The sequence below is a fragment of the Equus asinus genome, chromosome 17 (genome assembly GCF_041296235.1).
Source record: "Equus asinus isolate D_3611 breed Donkey chromosome 17, EquAss-T2T_v2, whole genome shotgun sequence".
Lineage (NCBI taxonomy): Eukaryota > Metazoa > Chordata > Mammalia > Perissodactyla > Equidae > Equus > Equus asinus.
The window spans coordinates 27,879,760-27,899,929 of record NC_091806.1 but is presented as its reverse complement, the minus strand read 5'-3'; the positions used below and the strand labels follow the sequence as shown (position 1 = coordinate 27,899,929).

At 38.4% G+C, this 20,170-nt stretch overlaps 1 long non-coding RNA gene across 1 annotated transcript in view; it reads left to right on the top strand.

Moving 5' to 3' along the window:
• Nucleotides 1–7,721, top strand: part of LOC123281608 (uncharacterized) — a 37,789-nt gene extending 30,068 nt beyond the window's left edge. Inside the window, exon 7 of the long non-coding RNA XR_011495086.1 lies at nt 6,947–7,721. This is a non-coding gene — a long non-coding RNA (uncharacterized lncRNA). The remainder of the gene's footprint in view (nt 1–6,946) is intronic.
• The last annotated feature ends 12,449 nt before the right edge of the window (nt 7,722–20,170 follow it).

Here is a 20,170-nt window from a genome sequence, read left to right as displayed (position 1 = left end):
CGTCTGGCTTCCAGCTCTCTGGGAAGCTAAGAGACAACTTGCTCTCCACAGTGCTCTTCCACCCTACCGGGAACATGTCTTACAAAGGCCTGTGAAATGCAGTTTCACCCAGCCCCGATCTCGCAGAAATAGAACTTCAGCTCTTCCGTTTCCTACATTGCCCTAAAGCAGCTAAACACAAAGTCCTGCCTTGTCTCCTCACGGGCAGACAGGCCCCAAAGCTGTGTTGGTATGGTAGGTGCTCCTGCAGGCTAGGAAAGCATTTGTGCATGCATGCAGGACTACTGTCACCTTTTCTTATAGTTGTGCTAAGGTGTGTTTCCACTGGCAGGGCCACAGCATCATTGTGTGTGCTCCCATGGGCCAGGATAGCATTAGCCCACATTCTGGGCTCACCCTGCCTACTCTTAGAGTAGTATCAGTCACTGTGAGAGGACCCATGACCTGGATCACTGTTGCTGGGGAAGGATAGGGGAGCAGTCACATATCTCTACTCCTTCCTCGGGACCCAGTCCATCCATCGTTAGATGTATAACTGTGTGGGTCTCTCAGGTGTCCTGTTGTGCTGTGTGGGTATCCTGCTTTAATCAATGAATGTCTGTTTAATTCCACTTTGGAGGAGAAGGGACAAAGAGAATAGTTCACTCCGCCATGTTGCTGATGTTACTAGACCAAGCGTAGTGGGGTTTTTGTTTGTTTGTTTGTTTTAGATTCCACATATAAATGACATGACAGAGTATTTGCTGTTCTCTGTCTGGCTTATTTCACTTAGCATAATGTTCTCACAGTCCATCCCTGTTTTCACAAATGGGAAGATTTCATTCTTTTTTATGGCTGAATAATATTCCATTGTATATATATACTTTCTCTATCCATTCATCCATTGATTGACACTTAGGTTGTCTCCGTATCTTGGTTATTGTAAATAATGCTATAAAGAACACCAGAGTGCATATATATTTTTGTTAGTGTTTTTGTTTTCTTTGGATAAATACCCAGAAGTGGAATTGCTGGACCATATGGTAGTTCTATTTTTAAATTTTTGAGGAAACTGTATACTGTTTTCCATAGTGATTATATTATTTTAACATTCACTCCAACAATTTAGAAGAGTTCCAATTTCTCCACATCCTTACTGATACCTGGTATGTATTTTTTTCTTTTTTGATAATAGCCACTCTAACTAGTATGAGATGATATATTGCTCTGGTTTTGATTTGCATTTCCCTGATGATTAGTGATGTTGAGCACCTTTTCATATACCTGTTGGCCAATTGCATGTCTTCTTTGAAGAAATGCCTATTCAAGTCATTTGCCCATTTTTAATTTAGGTTATTTGGTTTCTTGCTATTGAGTTGTAGGTAGGCCTTATATATTTTGGATATTAACTGTTTATGAGATATATGATTTGTAAATATTTTCTCTCATCTCTTTTTGTTCTATTAATTGTTTTCTTTGCTATTCAGAAGGCTTTTAATTTGATTTAGTTTCACTTGTTTATCTTTGCTTTTGTTCCTTGTGCTTTTCGTGTCAAGCACCATAATTTGGTGTCATATCCAATAAGCCATTACCAAGAGCAATATCAAGTTTTTCCATTATGTTTCTTTCAGGAGTTTTATAGTTTCAGGTCTTACGTTTAAGTCTTTAATCCATTTTGAGTTTATTTTTATGTATGGTGTAAGATAGGGGCCCAGTTTTATTCTTTTGCCTGTGGATATCGAGTTATCCTAGCACCATTTGTTGGAAAGACTATCCTTTCCACACTGTGTATTTTTGGCATCCTTGTCAAAGATCAATTGACTGTATATGTGTGGGTAATTTTGGGATCTCTTTTCTTTTCCATTGGTCTATACATCTGTCTTTATGTGGGTATTATATTGTTTTAATTACTGTAGCTTTGTTATATATTTTGAAATCAGGAAGTATTATGTCTTCAGTTTGGTTCTTCTTTCTGAAGATTGCCTTGGCTATTTGAGGTCTTTTGTGGTTCCTTATAAGTTTAGGATTTTTTTTTTCTATTTAGGTGAAAAATGTCATTGAGGTTTTGATGGAGATAGAACCAAGTCTGTAGATCGCTTTGAGTAAAATAAACATTTTAACAGTACTTAGTCTTCCAATCCATGAACATGTACGTTTTTCCACTTATTTGTGTTCTTAATTAATCTCATCACTGTTTTGTAGCTATGCCTCCTTTTATGTTGTTATTGTCACATATTTCATCTTTATACATTGTGTATCCATTAAAATATGCTTATAATTATTGTTTTATGCATTTGTTTTTTAAATCATAAAAGAAAAAAAGAGGTGTTACAATCCAAAAATAGAACAATTCTGGCTTTTATATTTATCCACTTGATTCCCTTTACTTGTCATTTATTCCTTCACATGGCTTCAAGTACTGTCTGTTGTTCTTTCATTTTAGCCTGAAAGACTCTCTTTAGCATTTGTTGTCGGGCAGCTCTACTTGAGACAAACTCCTTCAGCTTATGTTTATCGGAAAATATTTTTCATTTCTGAAAAATAGTGTTGCTGAGTATAAACTATTTCTGTCAGAAGTTTTCTCCATCAACACTCCTATGGCCTCCACGCTTTCTGAAGAGAAATTGGTTATTAATCTTATTGAGAATCCCTTTTATGTGATGAGTCAGTTCTCTCTTGCTGCTTTCAAGATTCTCTCTTTGTCTTTGAATTTTGACTCATTATATATTGTCTAGGTGTGTATCTCTTTGCTCTTATTCTACATGGACTCGTTTGAATTTTTGGCTGTGTAGATAAATGGAAATTTTTATTAGATTTGGGAAGTTTTCAGCCAATATATTTTAAAATATTTTCTCTCTCTTCTCTCCTTCTGGGAATTCATATACTTGTATGTTTCTATCGTTGATGGTGTTCTTCCAGTATCTCAAGGTCTGTTTTTCTTCATCCTTTTCTCTCTCTATTCTTCAGCCTGGATAATCTCAATTAACATATGTTCAATGTAACTGACTCTTCTGCCTGCTCAAATCTGCTGGTGAGCCTTTTTAGTGAGTTTTTCATTTCAGTTATTTTACTTTTTAACTTTAGAATTTCTATTTTTTAAAAAATAATTTCTCTCATTTTGTTGGTATTCTCTTTTTGGTGAAACAGCATTCTCATGTTTTCCTTTAATTCTTTAAAAATGGCTTTCTTTAGTTCTTTGAACATATTAAAAATAGCCAAGTTAAAGTCTTTGTGTAGTGAGTCTAAATTATGAGCTTTCTCAGAGAAAGTTTCTATTGATTGAATTTTTTGTGTGTGTGTGAGGAAGATTGGCCCATCTGTTTCCAATCTTCCTCTTTTTGCTTGAGGGAGATTGTTGCTGAGTTAACATCTGTGCCAATCTTCTTCTATTTTGTATGTGGGACACCACCACAGCATGGTTTGATGAGTGGTGTGTAGGTCTATGCCTGGGATCTGAAATCGAGAACCATGATTCACGGCTGCTGAAGTAGAGCATGTGAACTTAACCACTATGCCACTGGACTGGCCCTTGATTGGATTTTTATCCTGTGTATGAGCCATGTTTTCTTCTTTCATTGCAAGTTTCACAATTTTTTTTGAAAACTGAACCTTTTAAAAAAATATAATTTGGCAACTCTGAAGATCAGATTTTCCGTCTCCCCTGCATTTGATATTGTTGCTGTTTGCTGTTCTTGATAATATTATTTTGTTTAGTGACTTTTCTAAATGAATCCTTAAAGGAGTGTATCCTTTTTCATGTGTCATCACTGAAGTCTCTGCTCAGTTAGTTCAGTGGTTAGCTAATAACTAGAGTAAAATTATTTAAATGTCTGGAATGAATAAGTTTCCCAGTCTTTGCCAAGAAACATTGGATTCATATTGGAGTATGCCTTCAATTCTCAATAAAGGTAGTTTATAACTCCAGCTCAGTCTTCAGATTTATTTTCCCAATGTGTAGTATATTTTTCATTTTCTTAATGGTGTGTTTAGAACTGGAAGTTTTAAATTTTGGTAAAGTAAATATATGTTTTTTTCCTTTTATGGTTTGTGTTTTTGGTTTCTTCTCTAAGACATTTTTGAAATGCTAAGGTGATGGAAATTTTCTTCTATCTTTTCCCTTAGAATTTTTAGTTTTAGCATTTACATTTTTATGTAATATACATAAAGTATGTCATTCTTTTCAAGTTAATTATTGTGTATGGTGTGAGATAAAGATTAAAATTTATTCATTTTTTTCTCTATGGCTATACAGTTGTACAACACCATTTTTTTGAAAATGCAATAATTTCTTCATGGAGTTGGCTTATTCCTTTTGTTGAAAATCAACTTGCCACATATTTGTTGATCTATTCCTTAATTCTAAGGTCAATATATCTATCCTTATGTTATTAAAAGACTGGTTTCTTTAGTATATCTTTAAGTTAATCTTGAAAACAGGTAGTATAGGTCCTCCAACTTTGGTCTTCGTTTTTAAAAATATTTGGATATCCTAGGATTTTTGCCTTTATGAATAAGTTTTCTAGTTAGCTTATCTATCTCTACAGAAAACTTGGCATTTTGAGTGAGATTTCATTGAAAGTATTGATCAATCCTGTGAGAATTGGCATTTTAACAATATTAGGTTTTCCAATTCTTCAACCTGATGAATTCCTGAAGTCCACTTATGTAGGACTTCTTAATTTTCTCAGGAATGTTTATTTTCATCTTACAGATATTATACATATTTTGTTAAATTTAATACTAAGTATTTCATACTATTGGATGTTATTGTAAGTGGTATTTTAAACAAATTTATTTCCACTTTTTGCTAGTGTATACAAATAAGACAGATTTTTCTTCTATTATATTTTAGTTTGCTGTTTTTCTATTTGGTTTAATGATTTAGGTATACTAATTTTTGTCTAGCTACACTATTGACTTCTGTTGTTTATAATGGTTAATTCTCCTGGGATACACAGAAAAAAATCATGTCCTCTTCAAATAATAATTATTACTCCTTTTTATTTCTTTTTATTGATTTCTATGGCCTAAGTGCTTTGATCAGTAGCTTCAGAGTAATTTTAAGAAGAATTTTGAGCAAGGCCATTTTAATTTGTTCTCAATTTTAAATGGAATGCCCTCAGGATTTTCCTGTAAATGTGATCAAGTCTGTGAGTTGGGATATTTTTAGCTCTCATTTAAATACTGGGATTAAGAATAAATGTTTAATCTTAGCAAATATTTTTCAGCATCTAAGGAGATGATTTCATGATTTAACTCAAAATCATTTAATAAACTGTATATATTAGTAGATTTTCTATTGTACTATTCCATGCTCCTATAATAAGACTAACTTATTTTGGTATATTATTCTTTAACATGCTGCTGAGGTCTTTTTTTTTTTTTTACTGGAAGTTTTATTATATATTTTTGTATTAAAAATTATATTTTTGGGCCTGGCCTCTTGGCTGAGTGGTTAAAGTTCCACACACTCTTCTTCAGTGGCCTGGGTTCACAGGTTCTAGTCCTGGGTGTGGAATGACTCCACTCACTAGCCATGCTGTAGAGGTGTCCTACATACAAAAAATAGAGGAAGATTGGCACAGATCTTGATTCAGGGCTAATCTTCCGCAAGGCAAAAAAAAAATATATTTTGTATTTGAGGGTGGTCTTGGAGTATAATGTTTGAGCTGTATTTGATAGTCTACTTCACAAACATTATTTTGAAACATTCCTTCTTTTCCTATGTTCTCAAACAGTTCCAGCACCATTGATACTCCCTAGTCCTTAATAATTATTTAGAACTCCAAGGCTTGATGCTTTGGAAAGGAGAAGTTTGAAGTTTTACTACTTTGTTCCTTCAACGTATATTGCTGTTTAATCTCTTCTGTATTAACTTTCGGCGATCAATATTCCCTTTGAAAAACCATCCATTCTATAAGGTTCTCGAATTCATTTGCATATATGAGAGTAAGTATTCTGCTCTCATTTTTAAATATTTTCTTTGTCCTCCAATACATTTTTTTTTTGAGGAAGATTAACCCTGAGCTAACATCTACTGCCAATCCTCCTCTTTTTGCTGAGGAAGGCTGGCCCTAAGCTAACATTCATGCCCATCTTCCTCTACTTTATATGTGGGACGTCTACCACAGCATGGCTTGCCAAGTGGTGCCATGTCTGCACCCAGGATCCAAAGAACCAGCGAGCCCCAGGGTGCCAAAGTGGAATGTGCAAACTTAATCACTGCACCACTGGGCTGGCCCCTCTCCAATACATTTTTATTGATAAATTAGCAAATGATTTGCCTATTTTGCTGTTATGTTTAACATCAGCAAATGTGTTCTTGGATTTACTATTTCTGTCATTTAAGAAGTTTTCTTTTTCTCTGCCTTATCTCCCCAAATGCCCCCAGAACATAGTTGTATATCTTAGTTGCAGGTCCTTCTAGTTGTGGCACATGGGAAACTGCCTCAATATGGCCTGACGAGCAGTGCCATGTCTGCCCCCAGGATCTGAACTGGCAAAACCCTTGGCCACCACAGTGGAGTGTGCAAACTTAACCACTCGGCCACAGGGCTGGCCCCTAAGAGGTTTTTAATATTAATTAAAAATTATTACTCTCTTCTCCTTTCCTTAATATTATTTTCTTGTGCCTTGAAATATTTGCTTACTTAATTTATTATTGTTATTTCTTATTTAACATTAGTATTTATAGCATGTAAATTTTATTCAAAAACCATTTGTAGTGGCTAGGTATTTATGTAAAAGTGATTTTATAGATATTTGGCAATTTTATTATTTCATCTTTAATCAAAAGTTTGTTTAAATGAGAATTTTCATTTTAATTGTTAGAATTTTAGTTGTTGTTACCTTCAAACTTTATTACTAATTTCTAATTCTAGTTCATTGCATCAGAGAATATTTTATAATTTTTCTAATTTATGGAATTTATTGTATTTTTTATAATTCTCCATGGGCACATAAACAGGAAGAAAGGAAGTAGGAAGGAAAGAAAGAAGAAAGAAACAAGAGAGAAACAATAGAGAAAGAGAGAGAGAAAGAAGTAGAAGGAAAAAAGAATATTTTCATGCTGTCAGGTTATTATGAAGATGAAAATCAGCTCTGCCAATAAATCAGACTGCAACGTATCTAACACAATGTCACTGGTCACAGAAAGCCAACAAGAAACAGTGTTTCTAACTGGACTACCCAAGTCCACAAGACAACTGTGCAAAGACAAACAACTCCATCTTCCAATGACTACTACGTTCTCACCAATGATGTGACTATTCCTACTTTCTTCCTTCCACCTCTTGAGCAATGCTTCCTGAGGCATCTAGTTGCTGATCTGCCCCAGCTTTTTGACACTATCCAAATCTAGAGAGAGTGCCCTCTTCCTTAATCCATAGTTGGATTCATTCAGCAAAACCCATATACTATAAAAATGCCTCCCTTATGCTCTTACTGAGATGCCCACTGCTTCTTTGGAGTGAGTGTTGCAGAAGCAAAATAAACTAAAATTTTGACTCCAGATGTGTTTGATTGGTAGGCTTTAACAACATAGAGAGTTTGTATATAAATTTGTTCTTATTAATTTTGTCAAATAGTTCTTCTTTAACTTTATTTTTAATTTTTTTTCTCAACTTGCTTTGTCATGGATTGGAAAAGCTAGATTAACCTTTATCATTACTTTTATGTTTCTTTTGTCTCTGTATTTCCTGTTTTATTCACTTTATGAATAAAAAGCAATATTATTTAATACACAGATTTTCCATGAATATTTCTGTATAGAATAATTTATCTGTCCCAGGCATTTACAGCCATTATGTTTAAGAATGTCTGTATAAGGAGACATATCAGGATAGTAAAACCTAGAGACATCTCCCTCTCCAGAGACATTCAGGGTAGTAAAGAAAAAGACCTCTCCTTTCCTTTCTGGGGAGAATTTGCTTGCATTCCAGTGCAAATAAATGAGTGAATAAATGAGTGAAAATAAAGTTTCTCTTTACAGAGAGAAATACAGGCAGATCACCAGCAACCCCAAGTAAGATCAAAGTTGCCTAATTTGGGGATTCCTTTCTTGTAATGCACCCTGCTGCTTGGGCTGGTATCATCTGTTTTGTCTTGGTATTGTTTGGGCTATTCTTGGCTCATATAGGGGCAGTAGCTTCCATGCCCTATCTCAACCATGTGTCCTTCTGGCCCTCTTCTAGACAGGACACCAACCATCCAGTATTGTAACTGTTTCTCTCAATGAACATGATGTTCTGAGGGAACATAGAGCCCTTCCATGTGAGCTACTGATCCTTGGAATATGGCCATGCACAGACAGTCCCTCTTGGCAAGTGGGTAGCCTTTTGTTCATGCCTCTAAAAACAACTCCCTCCCTCTTCATGGTAGCAGATACAGGCACATAACTCTGTCCAGCAAGTTGTCACTGGACACTCCGTATAAGTAAGACCCAAGAAACCCTTATGTCTTGTACACCATCTCTGGGTCTTTTCTTTGGTCTCTCCACCACCTATTCCTCACTGTTCATGTAACTGTGTGTGTGGCAAGACAATTGGTGAGCCACCCAGGAGGCCAAGGAAACCCCATGAGTACTGAGAATATGGGCAATGGGAAGGGGAAGACCATGGAGGAAATCCCAGATTGACTGGTGTCTTTGATATGGGGGCCGGTCACCACCAGGTTGGTGTCCTTGATATGGGGGCAGGCCACCAACATAGGGGAAGTCCTAGGTACAATAGATGTAGTAAAGAAGACATCAGAAGCCCAGGCAGTGGCTACTGCCATAGGGTGGCCCCTCCTCACTGCGGGACGGCTTGCAACAGAAGCTGAGATGGAAGCAACAGAAAAGTAAGGCAGTTGCAGGAGGAAGTACTCACACCTGGAGAAGCATAAGATGAGCTGCTGACACAGCATAGGACAGTACATCTCACATGCTCAGGGTCCAAGAGCACTGAATGACTGCCCTGATTGGTAAGCCTCCCATGGAGGCTTTTGCATCTCTGGCATACTGGGGTGGAAGTCATTTTGTCGTCAGTGGTGGGGATGAGCAAAGATCGAGTGGTCTCCTTCTTGAATTGGTACATGGCCACCTATAAGGGGTTGTGGCCTAATGAGGGAGGCATACCTATGCCTGCTCCCCCACCTCCCCAGTGACAGACCGTGGAAGACTTACAGGATTTGTTAAGGGAACTAGGCATGAAACATGTGGTTTATGCTGAACGTTACTGAGTGCCTGACAATGAACTAGTTACTGCAGAAATGAAGGATATAATTTTATAGACAGCAGTGAGCCAATGGTATGGGTTTTAGTCTCTATCCTAAGCTCCTTAGTAGGTCAACTGGTGTCCTGGGTGGCTCAAGTCCCCGCTGACCTGGGACAGATAAGGTCAGACGGAGGGAAGTAAAGCCTACCCAGCCTTGTGGAGAAAGAGGCAGAAAAGGAGCCAAAACCACCAGTGGCCCTGTCAGAGTAACAGGTAGACCGATGTAGCATGGCCTGGTGACACCCCTCTGGAAAAAAGTGAAAAGCAACAAAATACTGTTCTGTTGGCTTTGTGGCAGCAGCTGGGGCAAAAATAAAGATTCACAAGGCCATCCACAAACTACGCCAAACCAACAGTGCCCCTGGCTACAGCCTGAGAACACTCCGACCCCCTCAGTTAGGGGGAAGACCAAGGAACCCAAACCCACTCCTGTGATGCCATGCAGGTGGCTTGGGTATTGGGGGACTGAGGCCACATGTAGAACTAACAGTGTTTAGCATTAGTAGCTACAGAAGCAGAATGCACTCTGATGCATGGAAATCCATCCCATTTTCATGGCCCTATTTCTATCATAGACAATTACAGTGGGGGCACACTGAAGGTGAAACTGGTGTTGCTGGTGCTGCAGACATAGCATCTCTGAGCTGCCAATGTCTTGGGTTGGAGAGCACTGCAAGACTGGAGGAACATCTCCCACTTTCCCATTCCTACTCTGCTCCTGTTGAGTAACCTTGATTATGTCTTTCAGCTTTATGTGAGCAAGTAAACACAACCCAAAAGGCAGGACACTCTGTTTTTTATGGCATAGGGTAGATAACTGCTGTATCAATAGAATTAAGTTTCCCTTCCCTGGTGTGTTGCACATCACAATAACTCCACACCACCAAAGGAAAGAATTCCAAAAAATGTGGGGGGACACAACCTCCTAATGTTTTTTGTTTCATTACATCGATGAGGTCTTTCCCATACCTCCAGGAAGACTCCCACTCCCTGTCACCTACTTATGCCAATGAGGATGGGTAGTGATGACAACAAAGTACAAAGGCCTGCGTTATTGGTCAAATACTTGGGTGTTGTCTGTTTGGGTAAGACAAAAGTGGTTCTTGCTGCTATTATAGATAAGATACAGGCTTCTCATTTAGCCCAACTACTCAACACTCTTTATAAGTCAGTGCAAAAGTGTGTTATTTGGAATTGGGCGACCACCAAACAGGAGACCTTCACCCAAGCCAACATAGAAGTAAAACAAAGTCAGTCTTGGTTTTTTAACACAAGGACAACCATGTGAATTGGTCATTTCCAGTTACTCAGAGGGGTCTGGATAGGGTCTGTGGCAAAGGCAAGGCAATAAATGAGTGCCTCTTGGATTTTTCTGGAATAAAGTTGAAAGACAATATAGTCTCCTGGAGCAACAATTATATGCTGCTTACTTAGCCCTCCAACAAGTAGAGCCAATAGCCCATTGTCTGTGGGTCACAGTCTTTAATCACCTACCCATTGTGGGGTGGCTGTGGGACGCTTTCCAAAAACCCCACTTGGGAACAGCCCAAACAGACATTGGCACTATGGCATGCATACTTACAACAATGAAGGACTCTTACTAGTAGTCCTCTGAGTGCAGAATTCCATGCCATCCTAGGGCCAGTAACAGATAGTGCAGAACAAACAACCTCATTGCTTGAAGTGCCTATGCCTGAAACCCTGTCAAATGTATAGGAGGGAGAAGGCCTAATCCTGGCAGAGGCCTGGTACACAGATGGCTCTCCAAGGGGCAACACTTCCTAGTGGACAGTAGTGGCCATTCAGCCTTTGACTGAGAGCAAGTGGTTGGATTCTGGCTCTGGGTACAGTAGTCAACAAGCACAAGAAAAGTGGGTCACCAATGTTCAGCCACTGTGGGGGGCAGTGCTCTGGGATGACATCTGGAAGAAAGTCCGGGGGATAACAATAACAGTATATCATGTATCCACATCTCAGGTGATGCTGCTGCTAGGAAACCAAAAGCAGACAAATTAGCCTGGATTTGTCTCCTAGAGGAAGTACCAGCCAAGAGAGTGGCAGAATGGCTGCACAAGAAGACTGGATGTAAAAGACAGAACAAAGGACTCCAGCCTGCTTGACCGGATTCCTGACAACTGCCAAACATCAACTGAATGAACATGAAAGGTGTACTTGACTCAGTGCATATCAGAGGTTAATGCCAGGACCTGACACACAAGAGGCACTGTAGGTGGACTCTGAACTCTCCTCCTACCACGAACACAATCAGTTACATTATTCTTGGAACAATTACCTCTAAGAGAGAACTGAAAACTGGATAAAAAGAACCCCTGCAAAAAGGGACAGTCCTGATTGAGGCAGAAGAGGCAGAAATTCTTTTATGGAGAGAAAAAAGCCACCTTCACAAGCTGTGGTACTTCACAGTCAGCCAGGAGCAATCCAAAGGATTGCAGCATTCCCTGGAAGAGCAGGGGACCTGAGCAGGGGAAGGTTACCACTATAAGCATCCTTCAGACTCATAACAACTGAGATAAATGTCATATTATCAGGTTTTTCTGGCTATTAACTACAACAGGAAATACCCCTAGAAAACCTATCAGGCATAAGCACAAAAAAGCCACCTCTTAAAGGGCTGACACAAATTCACCCATTTCAGAAAGCAACCTAAAATCACCAGAAAGAAAGGTGCACAGTCCTTTGGGGAAAAGAGACTCACCTGATAGGCTATGAGTGCATCTTGGTGAGAGATCAGACCGCTACAGGGACTGAGACATTGGCAGCAGCCATTATTGTGACCCAGTACAGGTGTGCTGACACAGACACTGGCAGACACCATTGGAGCTCTTCCCCTGGCCTGTTAGCCCAGGGTCTGCCCCACCCACTAGAGCACTAATTTAATCCAGCTCAGCTAGCACAGGCAGCCTACTGTAGTGACTGGTCCTACCCAACAGCAAGCCCTTTGGCAACTTTTCTGTCTGCATAGACTGGGTGCCTATAACCTCTGCAGGCAGGCAAGTGGGTCTGCCTCTGCAGGGCAGGGTGTGCATGAGGAGTAGGTAGGGCATTGGTGGAGTGTATGGGGGCCTCTGCAGTGGGGCGACTGGGTACACTCCAGGGGGAAGGGACGTGTGCATGGGCCAGGACTGTGTTGACAATGTGTGTGGACCTGTGGGCAATGAGGCTTATCAGAAGGAGAAGACCTGTGTTTCTCAAACAGCCACATAGGGGATTGGCCCCACCTTCAAAGCCTGAAACATTTGGGTGCTCCCATGCCTGGGGCCAGCCCCACTCAGCTGCAAACCTAGAGAGCTAACAACAGCCTTGTAGGCAGGAGACCTACAGCAATTGTAAGCCCCCAAGCCTAGCAACCAGCCACACTTGGAGCTTACTCACCTAACAGAAAAACTGCAACAGGAATGTGCTATTAGACTTTGCATCCAAGTATATTGGGGCTCTCCACACCCAATGAGTGACTGAAAGTTCCATAGTAGCCACATGCAGCTGAATATTACAACCAGCTAGCCAGAGGGACAGCTTAGACTCCCTTGGCACATGCAGAATGAGAAACCCTGCCACAATAGAAGGACACATGTAACCCACACAGGGGTCACTCCTGAAATATTTGGAACTGGAGATGAGAGGGAAGCAAACTGCTGGGCCTCAAAAGGTGTCTCTTAAATAAGTCCAGTTATCTAAGATCAGGAGACATAGCTGACCCACCTAATACATAGATATAAGCACAGAGAAAGAGGCAAAAAGAGGAAGCAAAGGAATACATTCCAAGCAAGGGAACAGGACAAAACCCCATAAAAAGAACTAAATGAAATGGAAATAAACAATCTACCTGACAAAGAGTTCAAACAAAAAGTCATAAGGATGCTCACTGATCTTTGGAGAAAAATGGATGAACATAGTGAGAATGTCAACAAAGAATTGGAAAATATAAAAAAGAAAAATTCAAAAATGAAGACTATAATACTGGAAATGAAAAATTCACTAGAGGGACTCAGTAGCATAATAGATGATACGGAAGAATAGATCAGTGAGCTGGACAAAAGACTAGAGGAAATTACCCAAGCTGAACAGATAAAAGAAAAAAGAATTAAAAAGAACAAGAACAGTCTAAGGGAACTCTGGGACAACACAAAGTGCATTAACATTAGTATTATAGGTGTCCAAGAAGGAGAAGAGAAAGACAAAGGGGCAGAGAATCTATTTGAAAATAATAGCTGAAAACTTTTCTAACCTAAGGATGTAAACAGATATCCAAGTACAAGACGCATGGAGAGCACCAAGCACGATAAAACCAAAAAGGCCCACACCAAGACACATTATAATTAAAATGTCAAAAATTAAAGATAAAGAGAGAATCCTAAAAGCCACAAGAGAAAGGCAACAAGTTACATACAAAGGAAACCCCATAAGGCTATCAGCTGACATCTCAGCCAAAACCTTACAAGCTAGAAGGGAGTGGCACAATATATTTAAAGTGCTGAGAGGAAAAAACTTATGGCCAAGAATACTTTACCTGGCAAGGTTGTCATTCAGAATAGAAAGAGAGATAAAGAATTTTCTAGACAAGCAAAAATTAAAGGAATTTATCACCAAGAAACAAGTTTTACAAGAAATGCTAAAGGGACTTACTCACTTATTCAAGTGGGAAAGAGAAGACCACAAATAGGAATAAGACAATTTTCAAAAAGAAAGGCAAATATAATCACTGGTAAAGGCAAATATAGAGTAAAGGTAGCAGATCAACCACCTATGCAGATAATATGGAGGTCAAAAGACAAAAGTACTAAAGTTAGCGATTTCCATGATAAAAGGGTAATGGATACACACACAAAATAAGAGGTTAGATATGATATCTAAGACATAAAACGTGGGAAGAGGGAAACAAAAGAGTAGAGCTTTTAGCAAAAGGTCAAACTAAAAACACCCTCGACTCAATATCGATTTTTTTATATGTAGCTTATTATGTATTAACCTCATGGTAATCATAAACAAGAAACATATAATAAATGCACAAATAATTAAGAGAAAGGAGCCCAAACATAATGCTAAAGAAAGCCATCAAACCACAATGTAAGGGAGAAAGAAAAGGACAAAGGAAGAAAGAAGACTGCTGAAAGACCCAGAAAAATAGTAGCAAAACGACAATAAGTACATATTTATCAATAGCTACTTTAAATGTCAATAGACTAAATGCTCAAATCAAAAGGCACAGCGTGGCTGATTGGATAAAATACAAGATCCATATACATGCTGCATACAAGACACATACTTCAGACTTAAAGACACTTACAAACTGACAGTGAAAGGATGGAAAAAGATAGTCCATGCAAATGTCAAAGAAAAGAAAGCTGGGGTAGCAATATTTATATCAGACAAAATAGAATTTAAAACAAAAACCGTAACAAGAGACAAAGAAGGGCACTACATAATTGTAAAGTGAACAATCCAACAAGAGGATATAACGCTTGTAAACATCTATGCACCATACACAGGAGCAGCTAAACATATAAGCAACTATTAACAGATATAAAAGGAGAAATAGACAGCTACGCAATAATAGTAGGAGACTTTAACACTCCACTTACACCAATAGATTGACCATCCAAACAGAAGATCAATAAGGAAATATTGGCCTTAAATTACACATTAGACCAGATGGACTTAGTAGATATGCATAGAACATTCCCTCCAAAAACCACAGAATACACATTCTTTTAAAATATACATGGAACATTCTCTAGCATTGATCACATGTTAGGCCACAAAACAAGTCTCCATAAATTTAAGAAGATTGAAATAATACCAAGTATCTTTTCGGACCACAAAGGTGTGAAACTAGAAATCAACTGCAGGAAGAAAATAAGAAAAGCCACAAAAATGTGGAGATTAAACAAAGTGCTACTGATCTATGATTGAGTCAATGAAGAAATCAAAGTACATGGAGAAAAATTAAAATGGAAATACAATGTGGCAAAATCTATTCGATACAGCAAAAGCGGTTCTACAATGGAAGTTTATAGCAATTCAAATCTACTTCAAAAAACAAGAAAAATCCCAAATAAGCAACCTAACAGTGGACCTAAAAGAACTGGAAAAAGAAGAATGAACAAAGCCCAAAATAAGTAGAAGGGAGAAAATAATAAAAATCAGAGTAGAAATACATGAAATAGAGGGTAAAAAAATAGAAAAGATCAATGAAACCAAGAGGTGGTTCTTTGAAAAGATAAACAAAATTGACAAACCTTTAGCTAGACTCACCATAAAAAAAGAGAGAAGACTCAAATAAATAAAACCGGAAATGAAAGAGGAGAAATTACAATGCACACTTCAGAAATACAAAAAGACTATAAGAGAATACTATGAAAAGCTAAACACCAATCAATTGGATAATCTAGAAAAAAGTGGACAAATTCTTGTAATCATACAGCCATCCAAAGAAAAAAGAAAGAAGAAGAAATAGAGAATTTGAATAAACCAATCACCACTAAGGAGATTTAAAAGTAATTGAAAACATCCCCCAAAATAAAAGCCCAGGCCTAGATAGCTTACTTGGTGAAGTCTAGAAAACATTCAAAGAAGGCTTACTACTTATCCTTTTCAAATTCTCTCAAAAAATTGAAGGGGAGGGGAAGCTTCCTAACTCATTGTAGGAAGCCAATATTAACCTGATACCAAAACCAGACAAGGACAACACAAAAAAAAGAAAATTATAGGCCAACATCACTGATGAACCTCAATAAGAAAATCTTCAACAAAATACTAGCAAATCAAATATAATACATTAAAAAGATCATACAATGTGATCAAGTTGGATATATTCCAGGGATGCAGGGATGGTTCAATATCCTCAAATCAATCAATGTGATACACTACATTAACATAATGAAGAATAAAAATCATATGATCATCTCAATAGATGAAGAGAAATCATTTGACAAGATACAGTATCCATTTATGATAAAAACTCTGAATTAAATATAGAAGGAAAGTACCTCAACATAATAAAGACCATATATGACAAACCCACAGCTAATATCATTCTCAATAGAGAAAAATTGACAGCTATCCCTCTAAGAACAGGAACCTGAGAAGGATGCCCACTGTCACCACTCTTACTTAACATAGTATTGGAAGTCTTAGCCAGCACAGTCAGGCAAGAAAAAGAAATAAAAGGGATCCAAATTGGAAAGGAAGAAGCGAAACTGTCATTATTTACAGACGACATGATTTTATATTTAGAAAACCCTAAAGAATCCACTAGAAAACTTTTAGAAATAATAAACAAATACAGTAAAGGTGTAGAATACAAAATAAGAATACAAAAATCAGTTGCGTTTCTATATACTAACAATGAAGTAGCAGAAAGAGAATTTAAGAATACAATCCCGTTTACAATTGCAACAAAAAGAATAAATTATCTAAGAATAAGCTTAACCAAAAAAGGTGAAAGACCCATACACTGAAAACTATAAAACTTTATTGAAAGAAATGATGAAGACACAAGGAAATGGAAAGATATCCTGTGCACTTGGGTTGGAAGAATTAACATAGTTAACATGTCCATACTTTCTAAAGCTATCCGTAGATTCAACGCAATCCCTATCAAAGTTCCAATGACGTTTTTCACAGAAATAGAACAAAGAACCCTAAAATTCATATGGAACAACAAAAGACCCCAAAGAGCCACAGAAATTCTGAGAAAAAAGAACAAAGCTAGAGGAATCACACTCCCTGACTTCAAAATAAACTACAAAGCTATAGGAACCAAAAAAGCATGGTAGTGGCACAAACACAGACACAGAGATCAATGGAACAAAACTGAAAGCCCAGAAATACACCCCCATATCTATGGACAACTAATTTTCGATAAGGGAGCCAAGAACATACAATGGAAAAAGAAAAGTCTCTCCAATAAATGGTGTTGGGAAAACTGGACAGCCACATGCAAAAGAAAGAAAGTAGACCACTATCTTATACCATGCACAAAAATTAACCCCAAATTGGTTAAAGACTTGGATGTAAGACCGGGAATCATGAAAGTTCTAGAAGAAAGCATAGGCAGTATGCTCTTCGACATTGGTTTTAGCAGGATATTTTCAAGTACCATGTCTGACGAGGCAAGGGAAACAATAGAAAAAATAAGCAAATTGGAGTACATCAAACTAAAAAGCTTCTGCAGAGTAAGGGAAACCATCAACAAGATGAAAAGACAATCTAACAACTTGGAAAAGATATTTTCAAACGATGTGTCTGTTATGGGGTTAATATCCAAAATGTACAAAGAACTCATACATCTCAACCACAAAAAAACTAACTGAATTAAAAAATGGGCAAAAGATCTGAACAGACATTTCTCCAAAGAAGATACACAGATGGCCAACAGGCACATGAAAACATGTTCAACATCATTAACTATTGGGGAAACACAAATCAAAACTACAATGAGATACCACCTCATGCCCCTCAGAATGGCTATAATTAACAAGACAGGGAACAATAAGTGTTGGAGAGGATGTGGAGGAAGGAAAACCTCATACATAACTGTTGGGAGTGGAAACTGGTGCAGCCACCATGGAAAACTGTATGGAGATTCCTCAAGAAATTAAGAATAGATCTAACATATGATCCAGCTACTCAACTGCTGAGTATTTATCCAAATAACATGAATGCATAAATATACGTGCACCCTTATGTTCATTGCAGCAGTATTCACAATAGCCAATACTTGGAAGCAACGTAGGTGCACATCAAGGGACGAATGGATAAAATAGATGTGGTATATATACACAATGGAATGCTACTCAGCCATAAGAAATTATGAAATCCAGCCATTTGTGACAACATGGATGGACCTTAAGAACATTATGCTAAGTGAAATAAGTCAAAGGGAGAAGGTCAAATACCATATGATCTCATTGATAAGTAGAATATAAAAACAACAACAAACAAACACATAGAAAGAGAGATTGGATGGTGGATACAAGTTGGGAAGGAGGGAGGTGGTTGGATGAAAGCTGTGATTAGGCACATGTGTGTGGTGATGGATTATAATTAGTCTTTGGGTGGTGATCATGATTCAATCTACACAGACATCAAAATATATAACGATGTACAGCTGAGACTTCTATAATGTTATAAACTAATTTTACCACAATAGTAAAAAAGAAAAAAAAGACCTGATACAACATTATGCCTACCAATAAGAGCTAATCAAAGAGAGAAACTACAACCACAGTTGAGCACTCAGAACAACTTACTTTTGCCTCTGCTACAAGAGCTCCCCACTGGGACCCATGTGGTCACTTGGCTCTGAGACTGTCAGGTGGAGCCCTGCTTCCTGTGGTCTCTTAGCCCTGTGGAGGAAAGGCTCAGAACAAGATATCACAGAAACACCCTATATTGTGGGAAGACCACTCAAAATTTCCAAACTTACTAGTCCAGGGTCTCCAGTTCTTCAAGGTACTTTCATCGTTTCCCTCTGGTGTCTTGCCATCCTGGTCTAAAACCACAGGCTGGTACCATACTAACCCAAGACAGTGCAACTGTGTGTGTCTTGTTGGACTGTCATGATCTTCTTATTATGGGTCCCTCTAAACATCTTGCTTTCATCCTTAGGACCACAAATGCCAACCTTTGCCGATCAGGCACATAAAATCGGTGCCTTACAAAATTGCTCCAACTGCCGGGGATGCAGTGAACATGGGGTTACCATGGTGGAAAGTGTTCTTTGGCATTCTTTCCTTTTTGTTGTTGCTGTGATTGTCTTGCTGTGCTCTCTACTGCTATTGTGGTATATGGTTATAATGCTCCTCTATGTGTCTGGCCCAAGGGACTCCACAGAAGAATGGCGCGATAAGATTGTGAGGGTAATCCAGATGCATGGAGGGTGGAGTGTAAGGGCTAGCCTCCATGCCCTATCTCAACCATGTGCCCTTCTGGCTCTCTTCTGGCAGGATGCCAACCATCAGGTATTGTAACTTTTTCTGTCAATGAACATTAAGATCTGAAGGAACAGAGACCTTCCATGTGAGCTACTGATCCTTGGATATCAGCCATGCAAGGACAATCCCTCCTAGCAAGCACTTAACCTTTGGTTCCCCTGCTTAGATAAGCAACCCCTTCCCTGTTCATGGTAGTGGGTGCAGGTGCACAGCTCTGTCCTGCTGGTCACCACTGCACACTTCCCAACAGTGAGACATAATAAACTCTTATGTCTCACATGCCGTCTCTGGGTCTTTTCTTTGATCTCTCTGCAACCTATCCCACGCTGCTCATGCAACTGGATGTGTGGCCAGATGGCTCCATATCCCAGTGTTCCTGCCTCAGCCCATAGGGTAGCAACTTCTGGATGTGTTCAGAAAGGGAGTGAACTCCTATCCTGTCAATCCTTTCACTTGCAACTTCCAATGGTTTAACTGATTAATGTGATTGAGAAAAGAAATATAACATGTGACCTCAGCCTTTTCGTTAACACTGCCTGTCCATAGGATGGATGCGTGCTTGATTCTTTTTTTTCCAAGTGGATGCAACACTCATGTCCTGGCCCAGGTATTACTTCTAGTGTTTAATCTGGATTCCTCCATCTTTCCCCACTCTTGGAGGTTGAGGAAAATAAAGCATCAATTCTTGGCAAATGAGTTTGCTCTGTAATATCGAACTCAGCACTGGATTTTGTTTTCCTAATGTGTCCAGCTGCAAATGGGTATAGTTGGAGGTTCCAGTTATATTTAAAATACAAGTTTATCAAGAAAAAATTGATATGCTTTATATTTTCCATATTCCTGTGTCAACTTTCTAGTTGGTTAGAGACCCTATATGGAAAGGAAGGATATTTACCCATAATGTCTGAATATGTATGAGGATTAATTCAATTGTTCTTTCTTTTCTCTTTCTTTTCTGTATATTTTCTCCCAAGAAATTGC